The sequence below is a fragment of the Macrobrachium rosenbergii genome, chromosome 7 (assembly GCF_040412425.1).
Source record: "Macrobrachium rosenbergii isolate ZJJX-2024 chromosome 7, ASM4041242v1, whole genome shotgun sequence".
NCBI classification, from domain to species: domain Eukaryota; kingdom Metazoa; phylum Arthropoda; class Malacostraca; order Decapoda; family Palaemonidae; genus Macrobrachium; species Macrobrachium rosenbergii.
The window spans coordinates 7650818-7672500 of record NC_089747.1 but is presented as its reverse complement, the minus strand read 5'-3'; the positions used below and the strand labels follow the sequence as shown (position 1 = coordinate 7672500).

Sequence of the window (21683 nt, the reverse complement as noted above, 5' to 3'; positions counted from 1 at the left end):
AATGAATATTTGTTGATTATATACTGTGCAGTTATGAAGAGCAGGAGACTCTTGGGAATACATGTATATCGATAAGCTAAGAGATCAACCCATGAAATATTGATAACAAGCCAGTATTAAAACGCATTCTCTACTTAGTCTTCTAGGAGGAAAGCTTGGTACTAAAGTGATGCAAATTTTTTTATGCTTGACAGACAGTCGAATTACAGTAATTATTTTAATGAGGGCTTACATATTTGTGGCATTTTTCGCAACGGACATGATTCTTGTCCAGAATGATTGTTGATCCATAATAATAATAATAATAATAATAATAATAATAATAATAATAATAATTTGAGGGTGTTGTAGTGTTTTTAGCCATACGGGAAAGAATGAAAAGAATAAGCAAATGTGAAATTTATTAAGTAACTGATTATTTCGGTACCAATAATTAAAACACGTCTTTATTTTCACCAATATCATGCAGGAGAAAGTTTTCACGACTCTCTTACAAACGAGATTAGAACTCTCCCCGAATACTAATCTCCGTAGGTTTGCTTCTTACCTAAACTTTGTGGTTTCGGACAAAATTGCCTGGTAATATGACGCCATAGAAAGTTTTTTTTCAGTTAGCATGATTGACAGCTTGAAATTTTGAATCTGCTTACTACTTATTGTACGGAAATTTTTATGTATGTCAGTATAAATTTAGTTTTTGCGTCCGTGTATGTGTACAAGGAAATCTTTTGTGTCATCGGACAGTAAGTGATGCACAATTTAGGCATAAAAAAACAACCCTTCATTTTGTTTAAAATAGAATTTCCTCTCTTTCAGGGCGCTGATGTATATATCAAGATGACGTTTAGAGACTCAAAAGTTGTTTAGTAGTAACCTACGTAAAATAGCGAAACTATTTCTCGTCGCCTGTCGCGCATGATGAATATTTAAACAAAAATTCTTCAAAAGGACACGTAGAGTATACCATTAAACTTTGCAAATGATCAAGTTTTAATAAGGCCGGTGCTTCGCAACCTTGCTAATTGCAATATCGTCGCATATCGATACCTTTTGCCTGATAAAGTTGGGGCGGCTTTCAATACCGCCACATTATGGCGGAGTGTGTTGCACGATCACAGTGGCCGCAAGGATCATTTTCTACCGAACTCGAAGGGAAAATTCCGCTCTAGCAACAATCCTACGGGATTATGTCATTAAGTCAATTGGCCGTTGATAATGACGCGCCTCTCGTGCGTGTGTAATGAAGTCGGGGCGTTTGCGTACGCAAATTGGGATGCATATTACGAATGCTGTTGTATTCAAGCTCCGTCCTGGACGTCGGGGCCGGGCGTTGGCGAGCTATTTAAAATAGGGCAGCCCGCTCGGAAGTCTTCGCGGCTTACCTTCGAATATTAGCTGGTGAAGTCTGTGTTAAGAAGCTGCCCGAAAATTTCGTAAACGCTCTAGTGGTCCAGCGGCTGTGAATTGATTCGGAGTACAGTTCGCTTTGTGTGGTCGAGTGGACGGTTGTGGCTAACCGATTAAATGTTAAATTAACGGGACAAAGTGCAGTTGTTGGTGCAAAACATCAGTGAGACCCTTCGTTTCAAACGTGTCGGTTTGGTCGGGTCAAGCTTTATCAAGGTAAGTACGACAGGCGGACTGGTCGGGTCAAACTTTATCAAGGTAAGTACGACGGGCTATCGGCTATAACCGCCATGAAGGTAAGTACAAGAACTGGTCAGTTTCTGTCGAGAATGGTCGGGTCAAAACTTTATCAAGGTAAGTACGGATGCGCGGACTGGTCAGGCGACGAGCCTTCCAAATAACGGCCGTATAACTTTTTGGCAGGCACGGTTCATCTGGCCGAGAATGTTAATATCCACTGAGAGAGGAGAGAGGGAGAGACAGAGGAGAGCACTATAGATCATCAGAGTACAAAACTGAAGGGGGAAGAGAGACAACTCCCTCTCTCTCTCTCTCTCTCTCTCTCTCTCTCTCATTCCACTACCCCGTACAGGAAAATCATGTAGAATCTACGCACAGACCGAGTACGATGCCCACAGGGCATTTTCGCTGTCCGAACCAATGAAATTCAGCAGCTCGCCTCAAAGCTTATTGGAAGAATTTGATGAGGGCAACTTTTATAGAATAAGGAAATTTAGTAGAGAAATATTTTAATAAGTTTACTGTCCGTCCTTGCTGGGTATTAATGTAAGTTTGGGGTGAAGTATTCTGGAATACATTTTAAATCAGTAGCGATATTTTATGGACTGTATTTTTAATCAGAACTTGTCTTCGCTCTGTCTTCGAAATTCATAATGAAAAAATGTTCCAGATTTATTTTTTTTTTTTATTGAGGGGAATAAATTATGTATAAGTATACAGTAGTATAAATGCACTGGTTAACGCTTTAGTTCGAGGTATGTATATATTATATATGTATATATATTATATTGTATATATATATATATATATATATATATATATATATATATATATATATATATATATATATATATATATATATATATATATATATATATATAGGCTATATATATATAAAAGAACAGAATTATGTAGAGATGAATATGTTTCCATGGTCCACATTCGCGCTTATATATATATATATATATATATATATATATATATATATATATATATATATATATATATATATATATATATATATATATATATATATATATTATATATATATATATATTACATATACACGGAATTCTTTTCCATGCGAAATATCACCCCAGTAGCAAATTAAGTTTTCCTTTATTCAATTAGTTTTCTTGCGATTATTACAAAAGGTAATTGCTTAATGCTGAAGAAATTTAATAGAGATATCTATTTCTTTTTCTATCTCACTATTAGGAGGGAACTGTTCCTTTCATTTGATTGTCTTGATTAACTCGAATTATTACCGTTTGAACCTCTGGAACTTCGGTGTCTTAATATTTACATGTTATTTGTCAATAAAATGTTTGCATTTTATGCTTTGGCATTAGATTCCCAAGCATTTAAACCCGTTACTGATTTCTGCTTTTGGTAATATTTTTTCTGGTGGGTTGGTTCTGGGCTACTGGTAGTAGTAGTTGGTTGGCTACTAGTAGTACTACCTACTGCAACTACTAATATTGCTACACATGAGGAGTTGTGTTATTGCATAAAGGGGGCGAGGTTCATGATGGTGTAATGCAAGGTCTGTATCTATAGAACGAGATTATTGTATGTCTAAAGAGAGAGAGAGAGAGAGAGAGAGAGAGAGAGAGAGAGAGAGAGAGAGAGAGAGAGAGAGAGTTTTTTCTGAGACTCTGTCTAGAAAGGGTACTGAAAGACTGAAATTGAAATCCTGTCGCGTGGAACCCATTAAAAATATAATGGAGAGAGTGTGTATGTGTATGTGTGTGTGTGTGTGCCCGTACGTGCGTGTGTGTGACGCCACTTCAGAAGTAAATGTTGTTCTTGGCGTGGTGAGAATGTTGAAAGGTTGACCGCCTTCCAAAACGAACTATGCTTTTGTGGTTTGCTCCGAACACCGTAGTTCCGTTGTTCTTTCTTAACGAGAGGTGGTGTCCTTATTAAGTGTGGGGTATGGAGGAAGGGGAGGGGGTAGGGGAGAGAGAGGTGAGTGAAAACCCAGTAAGTGCCGACCCTTTCGAAGGCAATGGATCAGTGGTGATTAAGTTGCTCGTATGGCAACAGTGGGAAAGCAAGTGTTTTCAAAGTTTAGCCAATAATGGTAAAATTGTGCGCTGACGAGATGAGGTGCCGAAGGGTGGTGTTCTTGGGACTCTGACAATTGGTGATGAGTGGTTTTTTAACGTGTTGATAAGTTATCCGAGTGGTAATAACATTAATTTTTGCTACTGCTGTTGTTCAGTAAGAATACATACATAAGGAACTACCCGAAAAGGCACTAAATTTGGCAAGCAAAAATCTGGATACCTGAGGTTTGTGGAATAACGGTAAGTGTTTTGAGACCTTTGACGCATAATCCAACGCCTTAAAAAAAAGGGGGGGGGGGCCTGCCAAACAACATAATGCCTACATGTGAAAAAGTCAACTTTAGCTATATGTTAATGTGGCAATAGCTGCTCATTTATAGAATTAACAAATTGAAGTAACTGGAAGGAAAATAAAGACAAAAAGTGCAGCATATAGTGATGATGGAACAAGCCCGCAGGGGCCATTGATTTGAAATTCAAGCTTCCAAAGAATATGGTGTTCATTAGGAAGAAGTAAGAGGAAGTAAAGGGAAAAACAAGGTAAACAAACCTACAGCGTCTCTGATGAAGTTGATAGATGAACAAAATTACGAAGTCTTGAAAATTTTGGAATATTTGAGAATACTTTTGAATCTGGATAAGACGCGCTCAGTGCTGCCTTTCAGATTGCTTATGCATGGACTTGCCTTTGCGGTAAGTGTAACATTTTGATATTAAGCATGAAAGGTATTATTATATTAAGGCACCTAACTTATTTTTCACCATATGTGCCTTTTTTTTTATATTTTTGCCCTCCTTCAAACTAAGTCTTCCTTTGGTACCAGTGTTCGAGATGCAAAATTTAACCTTCTAAATCATTTATATGTCAGGATTTGACCCTTGAAGCATCTTCCAAAACACCTAGGGAATCGGGTCTTTAAAAGTCACATTTTTTGCATGCTTGCAAAAGTGAGTATCCAGTTGCCTTTAATAAAGACTGATATTCTAAAGCAAAGCCATTTCGCATAATACTTTAAATAGTGGGATCTCACTCTTAGACCAATCTTCATATATTCCTTTTACGGTACCTCCTTTCATATTCTCTTTCTTTTGTGTTACTTCCCAGCCTCTCCTAACAATTGATTTATAGTGCAACTGCGAGATCTTCCTCCTGTTACACCTTTCAAACCTTTTTCTGTCAATTTCCGTTTCAGCGTAGAATGACCTCATAGGTGCGAGTGCTTGGCCTTTGACCTAAATTTTATATTCAGTTCAATTCAGTTCAGTCCAATCTTCATATACTTTCCCAATACTCGAAAAGCATTAAAGTCTCAAGGCAATAATTGATATTTCTTTAAATTATATTTTGAATGTTAAATACGTTAGTTTTTAGTCTCCAGATTCTAGCGGTAATTGAAATTGAACTTTTAAATGGCTGATACATTTAGTGTTTATTCTCTAGATTCTTGAGTAGTTGTTGCGTATTGGTGGTTTCTGCTGTAGTTACTGTAATGTACATGCTGAAGGCGTCCAGGTTCCATGGAGTGGTTAAGGGATTGGTGAAGTGTTGGAATTACAACAAGCGCCTGCTGAATACGATAGCATATGTGGAACATTTTCGAAATACTTAATAGTTTTGTTGTATATCTTTATATGGCTATAACAGAATAAATGCTGGACTGCTTTGCTGCTTTGAAAGTTAAAAGCCCCATATCTAAATTTATAAACACACGCAGCTTATACGCTTGTAATTTGTGCAACATTCATTAATTTTATTTGATCGTCCATGACTGTTTTGCCAGCTTCCCTTTTGTGTCAGTAAGTGAAATTTCCTGTTTGTCCCCCGGGGACGCTTCCTGTCCTGTTTCCTGACGAGTGAGCTCCGTTGATGTCCTCATCTGGCGCGGATACAAATTCATAATACTTGGTTACGAGAATAAATCAGTAAACGTTGAGCCAAGATCAGCCATCAAAAAAGAACAAAGCTCCCAAGACTATTGTATTCAAATTGAAATATTTTTTTTACTGAGGAGATGTGCGTTGGTTTTTTTTTTTATACGAAGTTGTCTCTTTGCAGTTTTTCTCTATTCTCTTGTTTCCCCCCTTTTTTATAGGGGGAGGAGGATGTGGGAAGATTGGGTTGTGTTTATATGGGACCTTAGAGAATTATATATATATATATATATATATATATATATATATATATATATATATATATATATATATATATATATGTGTGTGTGGTATATATATGAATGATAATATATTCCGAGTTTAAAAAAATTGCAAGGTGCCATTGACGTACTTTGTCTTTCATGTGTTTATATGAAAAAAATGACCATAAACTGATTTAACGTGTATATATATAAAATTATATATATATATATAACTATATATATATATATATATATATATATATATATATATATATATATATATATATATATATATGTATATATATTTTATATGTATGTGTGTATGTATATATATGTAATATATTATATATGTGTATATATATATATACACATGTATATATCATATGTGCGTGTGTTTTAAAATATATTACTGTGCAAGCCTTCTTTTCGGTGTACCATCCGTCAGGGCCGTTTTACTTTTTCATTTGACAAACTTTCTAGACACAGAACTGATTGGGGGTGCCTCTGGGCACAAGACATGGAGCCTCAGGATGAGTTCACGACCACCGGTGCCTTCTCTCTCTCTATCTCTCTCTCTCTCTCTCTCTCTCTCTCTCTCTCTCTCTCTCTCTCTCTCTCTAGGAAATCGTAATTCAAAGTATGCCAAAAGCAAATGACTTGGCAGAAGATAATAGCATACATCTGTTGTTATATATATATATATATATATATATATATATATATATATATATATATATATATATATATATATATATATATATATATATATATATATATATTATATATATATATATGTTGTATTTATATATATATATATATATATATATACATATATATATAAATTACTCTGCAAGTTAATATCCTTTAGACTTGTTCAGTGTCAGCTCGTGTTCAGTAATAATAATAATAATAATAATAATAATAATAATAATAATATAATAATAATAATAGAAATTTGAAAGTGGAAGTTAACTTTCATTAGAGGCTGCCTTCTGAGTGGTAAATGTAAGCAAAGTAGTTTTTGTGGTTTCCAGCACAATAAATACCGCTTTTAAGGACACTGTAGCACTAAAGTAGCCTGCGTAGTACTTCAAGGAGTGTTTTTGGGGTTTAACCGCAAGAAAGACTTCTGAAACAGTATTGGGGTTGTTGTGTTATTGGTTTCATCATGCAAGAAGCATTTGCTCTTAATGTTTGTTTAACACTTTCCAAAAAGCGAAGGCTGGGATTGTTAGGATTGAGTTACGGTTTTTTTTTTTTGGGGGATTGCGTCTTTATTTTTGTTACCCTACGTCGCCTGTTTTTTTTTTTTTTTTTAGACAGTGAGGACGTCAGATATTCAAGGCCTTTCTTCAAATGATTTTTTTTTTTTTATTATTTATGGAAGATGTAATTTTAGCACTGTAAATGACTTCAAATTTGCCATAAAATTTTTTTATGGGATATAGTGTCATTAGAAAAGTAATTCATAATGGTCTCAGAATTTTTCCAGGATATAGTATCAATAGAAGAATATTTCAGAATGGCCTCAGAATTTTTATAAGATATAGTGTCAAAAGAAAGATACTTCAAAATGATCTCAGAATTTTTCCAGGATATAGTATCAATAGAAGAATATTTCAGAATGGCCTCAGAATTTTTAGGATATAGTGTCAACAGAAAAACTTCAAAATGGTCTCAGAATTTTTCCAGGATATAGTATCAATAGAAGAATATTTCAGAGTGGCCTCAGAATTTTTATAAGATATAGTGTCAAAAGAAAGATACTTCAAAATGGTCTCAGAATTTTTCCAGGATATAGTGTCAGTATTAAAATGCTTCAGAATGGTCACAGGACTTTTATAGGATAGTGTTTCATTAGAAAAATGCTTCAAAGTGGTCTCAAAAATTTTCCAGGATACAGTGTCAATAGAGTAATGCTTTAAAATGATCTCAGAATTTGCTCAGGATGTAGTGTCAATAGAAGAATACTTCAAAATAGTCTCAGAATTTTTCCGGGATATAGTATTAATAAAAATATTTCAAAATGGTCTCAGAATTTTTTCAGGATATAGTGTCAATCGAAAAATGCTTCGAAATGGTCTCAACGTATAGTGTCAAACACGTGATGAATTTGTCTTTTTACTCTGGATGTGATCATCATCTGATCATTGGGTATGAGATAAAAACATTTTTAATAGTTGCCCTTCTTTATTTATTTATTTATTTGTTTTTTGCTATTACAGTTCTGTGGCATGATGTATATTTTGAATCTTTTCAGTATGTCCCAGAATTATTATTAAGTATTTTTGTTGCATGTTTACCGAACTGCTAATTTTTATTCATTTCATACTTTAGTAATCAGTAGACGACCGAGAACCAGTGATATTAAATACTTTCTTGTTGACAGTTCTCAAAATTGTTCTTAAATTTGAAAATAATGTTGTATTTTTAGCGTTCTTTGTTGATGACCTGATCATTGATTCTGTTGCTTGGAATTCCTGACCTTTTTCTCATTTAAAATTGGAACTGAAAATTGTTTTGATTTAAGGGAAACAGTTTTTGTATGATCGTACGTTTTGTCAAAAAGTTAAAATTAGTGATTCTTTGTCGATAAAAGTAAATCGCTGATCTTAGATATGAATTATAATAATAGTATGATCTTTTGGTATATAATTTATATTTGTTTCCAGATTGGTGTACATTACATATATGCCTCCAGTAATACGTTTAGTGAAGACACAAACACTTTCCGTCAATTTAATGAAATCTTAAAGGGACTGAAATTTCAAAAAAACCAATCTGTTTTGCATCTTTTAATATGAACAATTAGTGGGGGAGCGCACCTCTTGCGGGGCACTGTAGGCATTACTTAAAGTTCTTTGCAGCGTGCCTTCGGCCCCCTAGTTGCACCCCTTTTGTTCCTTTTACTGTACCTCCTTTCATATTCTCTTTTTTCCATCTTACTCTCCACCCGCACCAAACAATTGATTCATAGTGCAGCTGCGAGGTTTTCCTCCTGTCACACCTTTTAAACTTTTACTGTCAGTTTCTATTTCAGCGCTGAATGACCTCAGAGGTCCCAGTGCTTGGCCTTTGGCCTAAATTCTATATTCAGTTTAATTCAGTTCAGTTGGAGGGGGAGTGTAGATGGTCCGATTGTGTGTCATTGTTTGACCCTCATCCCTGACCTCTGGTGTTTCAGTGGTACTGGTTGGAAACGTTGCCAGCAGGATTAAAAAGTGAAACTGTAGGAATTACGGACGTAATATTCGTGCCTCAGAAATTTTTTTTATTTCGTGCCACAAAATTTTTTTGTTTCGTGCGACATAAAATTTTTTTATTTCGTGCTACATAGAATTTTTTTTGTTTCGTGCCACAGAATTTTTTTTATTTCGTGCCATATAGAATTTTTTTTTTATTTCGTGCCACATAGAATTTTTTTTATTTCGTGCCATATAGAATTTTTTTTATTTCGTGACACAGAATTTTTTTTATTTCGTGCCGCATAGAAATTTTTTTATTTCTTGCCACAGAATTTTTTATTCCGTGCCACATAAATTTTTTTATTTCGTGCCACATAGAAATTTTCTTTATTTCGTGCCACATAGAATTTGTTTACTCCGTGCCACATAGAATTTTTTTATTCCGTGCCACATAGATTTTTTTTTATTTCGTGCCACATAGAAATTTTTTTTTATTTCGCACTAATTTTGGAACGTACAAAATAGCGATGGATACAGTCTCGAGTATCTTTTCGAATGGGTTATTATGGAAGAGAATCCTTTCAGTAGATTGCTGTCGCCCGAATTTTATTCATTGTACTTTCTTTTTGAAAGTTTGGCTTTAGGAAGAACTGCAGATTAACAATAATGACGACAGTAATGATGATAATGTAATCTTCACTGAATATTGTTCTGTTATTAATTTAATATAGCTTATTGTAATTTTACTACGTTATTTTCTGTAGCGTAATCGGTTAATTTGAAATTAAAACAGTTAAATTATTTGCCCCATGGGGGGTTAGTGCCATCAATGCACATCATGCGGTGCACTGTAGGCATTATTTAAGGGACTTTGAAGCGTCCCTTCGGGCCCTAGCCGCACCCCCTTTCATTCCCTTTACTGTACCTCCTTTCACATTATCTTTCTTCCATCTTACTTTTCACCCTCTTCTGACAATTGTTCATAGTGCAACTGCGAGGCTTTCCTCCTGTTACTTAACCTTTCAAACCCTTTTACTGTCAGTTTCCGTTTCAGCGCTGAATGACCTCATAGGTCCCAGTGCTTGGCCTTTGAACCTAAATTTTGTATTCCAATTCCTACAGTTAAATTATTTGTGAGATTTTGAGTGAAAGCAGAGAACAATCCATGGCAGTCTGTTACTTCTTTTCGGTTCAGGTGCTGTAATATGTTCCAGATCATGTGATTTGAACTGATAAAATATACTCTGTATCCAGTGACAGTTTGCATGAAAGGTCACTGATTTGAGGACTAATTATAAAAGTGAAAAGGTATCATGGGTAGTGGAGGGGGTGCAGTATATAAACTGATATGTAGTGTCATTGCACCATAGGAGTCTCTTTCCCTTTTTCAGAAATCCGCCTTGAAAGAATTAGTTATTCTTTATTCATTCAGATTCTTAAAATTTCAGATATTTTCTTTTGTTGAAAACTGAAGTTAAATTTGTAATGTTTTAAGGTAACAGAAGCTGCAGGACCTTACTTTTGTTGCATCAAGTTGAAAGCAGTCATATATTCATTATACTTTTAGGATGCGAAAGTTTAGTGGGTTTGTCTTTTAATGTTTCCCAGTGATTTTGCGAAGAAACTGAGGCAGCACAAGTTTTAGAATGATATAAAAGATGATGTGCCTTTCTGAGCCAGCCATTGTGTGATTGAGACCACCAAATAGTTAATCTCTCTCTCTCTCTCTCTCTCTCTCTCTCTCATTGTATTATGATGTTTCTTTAGAAAAGTTGCGAGAATATACAGTATTATGAGAAGGTGTACATTTGGCATTTATTATAACTCACTCTCTCTCTCTCTCTCTCTCTCTCTCTCTCTCTCTCTCTCTCCATGTCTTATTTCATTATAATATTTCTTTAGAAAAGTTGCAAGAATGTACAATATTATGAGAAGGTTTATATTAATATTTATTATAACACTCTCTCTCTCTCTCTCTCTCTCTCTCTCTCTCTCTCTCTCTCTCTCTCTCCCCATGTCTTATTTCATTATAATATTTCTTTAGAAAAGTTCAAGAATATACAGTATTACGAGAATGTAGGCGCTCTCTCTCTCTCTCTCTCTCTCTCTCTCTCTCTCTCTCTCTCTCTCTCTCTCTCTCTCTCTCTCACAAGGCGGTTGGTTGGCTACCTTACCCATCAGTTATGCAAGTCACCTATTTTGTTGACGTGCATTTTGCATGACTACATTTTAAGAGATGCCTAATTGCCTAATTAGTGGAGTTGGTGACGGTTTTCGGTTCGGAAATCTGTCAACAGTTTGATGTTTGTATGCAAATTTGGAAATTAGTCGTGGTGGAGAGGGGGGAGGGTCGTTGACTTGCATGTGTAATTTATACACACATGTGTATACTGTATATATATATATATATATATATATATATATATATATATATATATATATATATATATGTGTGTAACTATGTATAATATATATATCTATGAATATAAATATGTGTAATATATATAATGTAAATATGTATATATAATATACTGTATGTATATATAAGTTTATATAAAAAAATTATATATTATTTTATATATATATATATATATATATATATATATATATATATATATATAATATATATATATATATATATATATATATATATATATATATATATATATATATATATATATATATATATATAGCCTATATATGTATATATATTACGTGTGTGATTTTGTGTGGATCAATAAATAATATATAGGTGGAATTGAAAATCATTACTGTATATAAAACGTCTAAAAAGTAAGAAACTTCGCAGGAAATTCTAATCATGAATTTACTTTTTACCTGTAAGGAATGTTGTTTATTTATGTAGTTCGTCTTTTGGTTACAGCTAATACGACCTATTTAGAAAAAAATAAGTAAAAAATGCACCGAAGTTTCTTCGGCGCAATCGAGTTTTCTGTACAGCCGCTACAGCGTATAATCAAGGCCACCGAAAACATATCTATCTTCGTTTCACTTTGTTTCACTTTGTTTGGTTTTATGTACAGCCCTCCCAGTGATAATTTTCTCGGCACAACTGAAAAGAATATAAATGTATTATGTTTCACAATACTACTTTGCTATTAGTTCAAAGGATACGTGTGAAAAACTTAAAATAATTTTCCCTGCACAGGTCAACAGAATATTAGTGTATCATGTTCGACAGTACTGTTTTGCTATTAATTCAAAGGATACATGTGAGAACTGCAATAATAATTTTCTCTGCACCAGTAAACAATGTTAGTATATCAGGCTTCACAATCTGTGGCTCTTCATTTAAAGGATATCTGTGTAAAAATATATACAATAATAATAACAATTTTTCTTTTAAGTAAATTTATTTCCATAGTCAGTCACGCGAAGGGGGGGTAGTGTCATCAGTGCACCTTATGCGGTGCACTGTAGGCATTACTTAAAGTTCTTTGCAGCCTGCCTTCGGCCCCTAGCTGCAACCCCTTTCGTTCCTTTTACTGCACCTCCTCCATGTTTTCTTTTTCCATCTTACTTTCCACCCTCTCCTAATAATTGATTCATAGTGCAACTGCGAAGTTTTCGTCCTGGTACATCTTTCAAACCTTTTACTGTCAGTTTCCGTTTAACTGTCAGTTTCCGTTTCAGCGCTGATTGAACTCATAGGTCCCAGTGCTTGGCCTTTGCCCTAAATTCTGTATTCAGTTCAGTTCTGTATTCAGTTTATGTAATCAATCAAGCATTCATAGACATAATTTCAATGTTTTGTTCATGATAATGAATATTTTTTTTTTGTAGCTGATTCCACGTGGAGAGAATCTTCACTAATTAAAAAAAAAAAATAAAAATGAGGCTTTGACAGCAGAACTTCTTCAGCTGACTGTTGGAATCGTGCCTGCGCTTTCGTCTCGCGGCTCAAGCAACAATCTTCCGATGTAGAGAAACATAGCTGTGAGATGGAGAATTTGTCACGGTTTAATATTCCGGCGTAGTTCTGCCGAAGCCGCCGTGTGTTGGTCTTGCTGGGTTACCTCTGTATTGATTTCTGGAGGGAGGAGAAGAGGTTGGGGGGGGGGAATTTACCCTTTTTTTATTGGTTTTTTTTTTTAAGTTTTTATTTTGCTGTGCTTGATCGTTTTCCTTTCCATTGGTCGTGGAAAGATGAAATTTATTATTGCTTGCTCTGTTTGATCATTTGTCTCTGTTCATAGAAGTAGGGAGATGGGATTTATTATTATTATTATTATTATTATTATTATTATTATTATTATTATTATTATTATTATTATTATTCGTTTTGCTATACTGGCATTAATATATGCAATGATGGCTATTATTATTATTATTATTATTATTATTATTATTATTATTATTATTATTATTATTATTATTATCATTATTATTATTATTTTGCTATACTGGCATTAATATTATACGCAGTGATGGTATTCATTATTATTATTATTATTATTATTATTATTATTATTATTATTATTATTATTATTATTCCTTCTGCTATACAGGGCATTAATATTATACAATGATGGCATTATTATTATTATTATTAATATTATACGCATTATTATTATTATTATTATTATTATTATTATTATTATTATACCCTCTGCTATACTGGCATTAACATACGCAATGAATTGCGTATATCCTCGTTCCCATGTCATAAAAATTCATCTGAATTATGTAGCATAAATAAATGAATGCTTCGAATTGATATAAGTGGCATTCCGGTAATGCTTTCGCTCTTTGCTTCGGATTCCAGACTAGAAAAGGGGTCCCATTGTCCTTTGCTCGTAATAAGAAATATTCAGCGTCCATTGGCAGCAGTAGAAACTCCATGTTATAATAGAACTTTTATCCTTTGATCGAAATCAAGGCCAGCTAATAGATTTATAATGAGACACGCACAAAGAAGTATCGAGAAACGAGATGGCCATTGAATGGAGGAGAAACCTGTCGTCGTTCTGTGACTGGGCATAATGGGCGTCTTCGGTGACAAAGGTCGCTGGAGAAAAACAACTCTTAATAGCAAGGTTTTTTTTGCTTGGTGTATTATACTTAGTGCTTGCATAGTGTTTGCAAGATTATAGATATGAAAAGCTCTGTAAAAAAAATTGAATAATCACTGACTTAAAAAAAAAACTTAATAGCAAGCGAATGAAAGTTTGATTCTTTGGTGAAAGGTTGTCTTTTCTGTGTGTGTGTGTTTTTAGATTGTTGTACTGTACTTAGTGCATGCATAGTGTTTGTAAGGTTATATATATATATATATATATATATATATATATATATATATATATATATATATATATATATATATATATATATATATATATATATATATATTTATATATATATATAATATATATATAAAAAAACTGAATAATTAAAAAAAGCTCTTAATTATTGTGATTTAAAAATAATAAAAAAAACTCTTAATAGCAAGCGGATGAAAGTTGGAATCTTGGGAAAGGTTGTTTTTTCTGTTTTTTTTTTTTGCTTGGTGTGCTATACTTAGTGCATGCATAGTGTTGCAAGGCTATGTATATGAAAAGTTCTGTAAATAAACTGAATAATTGTTGTGACTTAAAAAAAAAAGAAAAAAACTCTTATGAAAGGCTGTCTTTACTGTGTGTATTTTTTTTTAGCTTGGTGTGCTATATATACTTAGTGCATGCATAGTGTTTGCAAGGTTGTATATATATGAAAAGCTCTGTAAAAAAAATGAATAATCGCTGTGACTTTAAAAAAAAAATTGTAAAACTCTTAATAGCAAGCAAATGAAAATTTGATTATGAAAGGTTGTCTTTTCTGTGTTTGTGTGTGTGTGTTTTTTAGCTTGGCGTACTATACTTAGTTCATGTTTAGTGTTTACAAGTTTATATATATATATATATATATATATATATATATATATATATATATATATATTTATATATATTTATATATATATTATTTATATATATATATATATATATATATATATATATATATATATATATATATATATATATATATTTATATATTTATATATACACACACATATATATATATATATATATATATATATATATATATATTTATATATTTATATATTTATATATATTTATATACACACACACATATATATATATATATATATATATATATATATACATATATATATATATATATATACATACATATACATATACATATATAGATATAGATTATCCTTATCACATGCACAATTGTTCTGTGCATTAGTAGAATTATTAGGACCTTTATTTCAAACTTGATGGTATCTTAATGGAGTATTTATTCAGAAAGCTTGTAACTTTTTCTTAATAAATACTCCATTAGATACCATCCAGTTTGAATGAGGTCCTTTTAGTAATATAGATATAGATATATAAAACATACGATAAGCTCTGTAATAAAACTGAATAATCGCTGTGACTTAAAAAAAAAACACTTATTAGCAAGCGAATGGAAGTTTGATTCTTATGAAACTTCCATTCACTTGCTTTGTGTGTGTGTGTATTTTTATTTTAGCTTGGTGTACTATACTTAGTACATGCATGGTTATAAATATGAAAAGCTCTGTAAAAAAAACCTGAATAATTGTTGCGACTTAAAGAAAAAACTCTTAATAGCAGGCGAATGACAGTTTAATTCTTATGAAAGGTTCTCTTTCCTGTGAGTGTGTGTTTTTTTTTTTAGCTTGGTGTACCTGACTTTAAAAAATTGTTTAAAAACTCTTAATAGCAAGCAAATGAAAATTTGATTATGAAAGGTTGTCTTTTCTCTGTGTTTGTGTGTTTTTTTTTAGCTTGGCGTACTATACTTAGTGCATGCATAGTGTTTGTAAGGTGATATATATATATATATATATATATATATATATATATATATATATATATATATATATATATATATATATATATATATATATATATGTATATATATATATATATATGTATATATATAAAAACTATATATATATATATATATATATATATTAAAAATAATATATATATATATATATGAAGAGCTCTGTAAAAAAACTGAATAATCAGTGACTTAAAAATAAATTCATTAGCAAGCGAATGACAGTTTCTTATAAAAGGTGCTTTCTTTTCTTTGTGTGTGTTTTTTTTTTAGCTTGGTGTGCCATACATAGTGCATGCTTAGTGCTCGCAAGGTTATATATATATGAAAAGATCTGTAAAAAAAAAAAAGCTGAATAATAATCCTCCAAGCATTGCACGTGGATGACCTAACATCCCCTGTTACTCATTCTTGTGATGTGTCAAATGACATTTACTTTCTTTTGTAGCTTTGCTTAATGACTATTAAGAATTTTGAGGCAATGACTAGTCTTTTTTGGAGGGGGAGGGGAAAGGCTTGTAGATAAATAAAGCAGATGAATGACACTGTTATCTATCCCTTGACTGAAACTGTAGAGTTCTGTTCATGTTCATGGTGAAAAGTTTCAATTTACAATAATCATTGTTTTTAGAAAGTGTATAAGGCGGCCTTTTGCCAGCATGAGCACTCCCTCATTGAGCAGCTTTTTAAGTTCTCAACAGAAATATTTGTTTTTGGTCTGTGATTTTTGATGTCACGATTTCAGCATCAAACCGAGATATGCAGTATCAGATAGCATGGTTGGCAGGTCTATTTTTCAAGTGAATTATCCTTGTTTGTGGCTGGTGTAAAGCACCGTCTTCAATTATGATTTACTTTATGATATTTAGGCTGTTAAGCCAAGTACCTAACATTCAGCAATCAAGACAGTGATGAGAAGCTGTTAGAGTGGTTGGGCAGCAAAGTCAGGAGATCTAGAAAATTTAAGGAAATGAAGCACAAGGATCTAGAGGTGGAAATGTGAGAACACCCCATGTTTGCACTATGAAGCAACAGCAGCTAGAGGTGTTGGACAGCAAAACTGAATATGGGAATGGGGTTAGAGTAAAAGCCTAAAAAGTGAGTGTGGTCAGGGGTGGGGTTCTTTAATGCTGTATGAATAAGCACAGTCTTTAATGCTGTACTTGAGAATAAGCACAGTCTTTAATGCTGCACTTGAGAATAAGCAGTCTTTAATTCTGTACTTGAGAATAAACACAGTCTTCAATGCTGTACTTGAGAATAAACACAGTCTTCAATGCTGTACTTGAGAATAAACACAGTCTTTCATGCTGTACTTGAGAATAAACACAGTCTTTCATGCTGTACTTGAGAATGAACACAGTCTTTCATGCTGTACTTGAGAATGAACACAGTCTTTAATGCTGTACTTGAGAATAAACACATGAAAATCCGCAAGACGTTTGAGTTTCTCAGTATATTGTTAAATTATCATTCTTATTCATTAAAATGAATTATGTAGAAATCCCAGCAGAGGTTTGGCCGTTCTACAAAACTTATCACAGGATGCTGTTAATACCTGGAAAGAGAGAACTGTCTGGTATCTGCAAAATGAATGGGACGATGAATTTCCCCTGTATGTCCTGGGTGTATATATGTATATATGTAAGAATATACATGTCTAGTAGTTATCATACTCACTTCTGTAGTATTTATTGACAGCTAATTCACGCTGCAAAGGAAGCATCTCGTCTGTGGTCAGTAGACAAATTGGAAATAGAGAGTCGGTCAGCTATACTGTTTGTTAGCATTGAAAGATGGAAGCAGTTATGAGAAAAATATATACACAAATTTTGATCGATGCTAACCTGCTTAGGTTAAAACAGAGATAATGAATTTTCACTGCTAGCATGAATAACAAATTTTTGAGAGGTGTTGCATCCATGGATTTCTTGATCTATATATAAATTACTTAATATATATATATATATATATATATATATATATATATATATATATATATATATATATATATATATATATATATATATAAAATATGCATGTGTGTGTGTATATTTACATGTAATTGTAATAACCACATTGCCCTCAACTTCTCGACATACATACATACAATGCATTCAGCCTTTTCCGAGTCACAAAACATACTATGAACTCATATATAATATAAGGAGTTAAAACCAATATATAATATAAGGAGTTAAAACCATCGAGATCAGAGAGAGAGAGAGAGAGAGAGAGAGAGAGAGAGAGAGAGAGAGAGAGAGAGAGAGAGAGAGCGCCAGCTAGCTAGCGGATAGCAATCAAATGGCTGGAGGGGTGTTTTTCTTTTTAGGATGTTTACGCGATAGAGGTTTTCCTCCTGCGAACATTTTCGAGCCTCGCATACAGAGAGCTGTGAGGGTCTTGGGGTTATCAAAATACGACTGTTTTGGATAGAGAAACTTCTGATTTATTGTAATTTACGCTGTAATGTGTCGGTGTTTACTGTAAACGTTTCGTACTTATCCTTAATTTTGCAGGTTTTGTATTTATTATTGTTGATGGATCTGTTTGTTTCAAATAATGTGTTGACATTGGTTTGTTTTGTGACATTTCTTCCTATACACTGACAGTGTTTTTATTTTCGTTGAGGGATTGCATCATGTACATTGAAACAGCATTATTTTCCTTATGACATTGCTTCATCATGTACACTGAAAATGCTTAATTTTCCTTACGACTTTGCATCATATGCACTGACAATGCTTTATTTTCCTTATGAGATGTCATCATATACATTTACAATGCTTTATTTTTATTATGACATTTCATCATCATATACCAGTATTGACAAATGCTTTGTTTTCCTTATGACATTGCTTAATTATATACATTGTCAATGCTTTTTTTTTTTACTTATGACATTGCTTCATCACAAACATTGACAATACATTTTTTTCCTTATGATATTGCTTCATCATATACATTGACAATTGATTTATTTTCCTTATGACATTTCCTCATATACCAGTATTGACAAGTGCTTTATTTTCCTTATGAATTTGCTTCATTATATACCTTTACAAAGCACTATTTTCCTTATGACATTGGTTCATCATAAACACTGACAATGCATTATTTTCCTTATGACATAGCTTCATCATAAACACTGACAAAGCATTATTTTCCTTATGACATTGCTTCAACATAAAGACTGACAATGCATTATTTTCCTTATGACATAGCCTCATCATAAACACTGACAATGCATTATTTTCCTTATGATAACTTCATCATATACAGATTCGCACAGACAAGCAAATACATAATTGTTTCTAGGCCTCCTGTTCTATCTTTATTGTATAACAATTCTGCATTTTTCGTACCCCCATGTTCTCCAGATAGCGATGCTTGTTCATGTGTAGGAGATTGGAGATAAGCAGATTAGATACAGCTGCCTTATCTCAAGGTTATTCAACGAGAATTGCTGGCGTCAAGTTGTCAAACTTGCATAACTGTAAATATTCGAAACGGTGGTCGATTCCGGACTAATAATTTTTTTTTTTTTATCTGGTAGTGTGTGTGTGCATGAAATGAGTGAGTGAGTGTGTGCATGTGTGTAGCTCTCAAGCATTTATACATAAATACATACGTACACAATTAAATATATACTGTATGTATATAAATATATATATACATATGTATATATAAATTATATACATACATATATACACATGCACATACATACTTGTGACCATTATTGGTATTAGTAGTTTTTATTCTTTGTCAGAATAATACATATGCTGTAACGTAACAATATACACATGTGTTAATACTGTATTCGTCTGTGAAATGAAGAAAGCGACTACTACTGCTACAACCGTTATTATTATTATTATTATTATTATTATTATTATTATTATTATTATACAACATTTCGTTTTACCATCTGGATCACTAATTATTGCTGCATTCATAAAAAATTTTTTTTACATAATTCTCTCTATTATCGGAGCTCTGTCATCCACCGGCCATACCTGGAAGTAACCCGCTGCGTTCTCTTGTATTGCGGTAACTCGTTGTTTCCTGCTTTTTTGGAGGAAAATATGGAATTTGGGATGGGGGATAATCGCTCTTATGTAGGACCTCTTTGTAGCTGTTATTCATTTGTGATTGGTCTGAGGAAGGGTTCTCTCTCTCTCTCTCTCTCTCTCTTATGTATGTTCTGTATATATGTATGTATATATATCATGTATCTATATGTATGTATACAGATATATGTCTGTATATATATATGTATATGCATGTATGTGGGTCTGTATATATGTATGTATATATATACATGTATCTATATATGTATGTATACAGATATATGTATACACATACATACATATATGTCTCTCTCCTCTCTCTCTCTCTCTCTCTCTCTCTCTCTCTCTCTCTCTCTGTCTCTCTACACATGTACTATATATGTATATATGTATGTATGTACAATATATATGTATGTACTTACATGTATTTGTATATTTTTTAAATGGATAATTTTGTGTACGGTTCTAAATACAATCGATAACCCATCCAGGAATATTGAAGAGAGTCGATGTTTGTAGTCATTGGGACTGGGTGGTAAACATTGATAACCTTTCCAACTACTTGCCTGGGTTGATCTTCCTTGATAACCTATCCACCTATTTATCTGTGTTACTTTCGACCGCACTCCTCGTTTTTTATTGTTATTATTTTGTTTTGATTCTGGATTCCTTTGTGTGTTTTTCTGTGTTTGTGCATTTTGCGTATTCGTTCATCGAGTTTTATTATTGTTTTGTTTCTGTGAGAATAGGCTTGAAAAATATTTAATAGTAAGGAAGTTTTATCTCTGAATTCTTAATTTAAGCAGGGAATTTTTTTACGGCATGTTTTTTTTATTGACTGTGAAAATAGACGAAAAAATTAAATAATAAAACTTTAATTATTTTTATGAAAACAGACGGAAAAATTAAATGATAAAACTTAAATTTTTATGAAAATAGACGAAAAATTAAAACTTTAATTATTTGTATTAAAATAGACGAAAACATTAAATAATAAAACTTTAATTATTTTTATGAAAATAGATGAAAAAGTTAAATGATGAAAGTTTAATATAATTTTTATGAAAATAGACGAAAAATTAAATAATAAAAATTAATTATTTTTATGAAAATAGACGAAAAAATTAAATAATAAAAAATTAATTAAGTAATAGTTTAAGTTTAATCTCTGAAGTCTTCATTGAAGCAAAAAAAAAAAAAAATTTTTACACATTCTTTGATTGGTGTATAAACACCACGTTGTACCAAGTATGTCGCGATTATCACCTTAGTTACTTATTTATCACAGTGTTTTTTTAAATATTGGATTAATCATTCATTTTATTATTCCACGTTATGCAGTCACCAGTATTTCTTCCACGCTTGAAATGTTCCATTAGTGGCCTGGAGCCATGTTGTTCCGAGGGTATTTTTCAAGGGCTTAAAAGAGAAAGGAAAAATTCGGGGCATCCCCTATACCCGGGTCTCCCGGTCTGCTACTACCGGGAGAGTTGTCGGAGGTCACCGCTGGCTAGACTCAAGCCCAGGTCACGGTCCTACCGAGCGATAGATGAGGGGGGGTCTTTTTGGGACTTAAGTTCTTGTGTCCAGAGGGCAGAGAGGCGTTATTTCTTCCTCCATTTTCGCCCAGCGATTCGCGGAAAGTACCCTATTCTCGTCTTTTTGGACAGATGTTTTTAA

General features: G+C 32.6%; 1 protein-coding gene across 16 annotated transcripts in view; it reads left to right on the top strand.

Annotated features, from left to right (window-relative positions):
• Window positions 1-21683, top strand: part of Mef2 (myocyte enhancer factor 2) — a 790604-nt gene that overhangs the window by 341720 nt on the left and 427201 nt on the right. The window contains exon 1 of one of the 16 annotated variants that reach the window (XM_067106411.1): window positions 3634-3959. The exons of 13 other annotated variants lie outside the window; for them this stretch is intronic. The gene's annotated coding sequence lies outside the window, so the exon portion shown is untranslated. Of the gene's footprint in view, window positions 1-3633; window positions 3960-21683 lie in introns of those variants that run through there. 2 more of the 16 variants (XM_067106435.1, XM_067106416.1) reach the window with 2 other exon arrangements.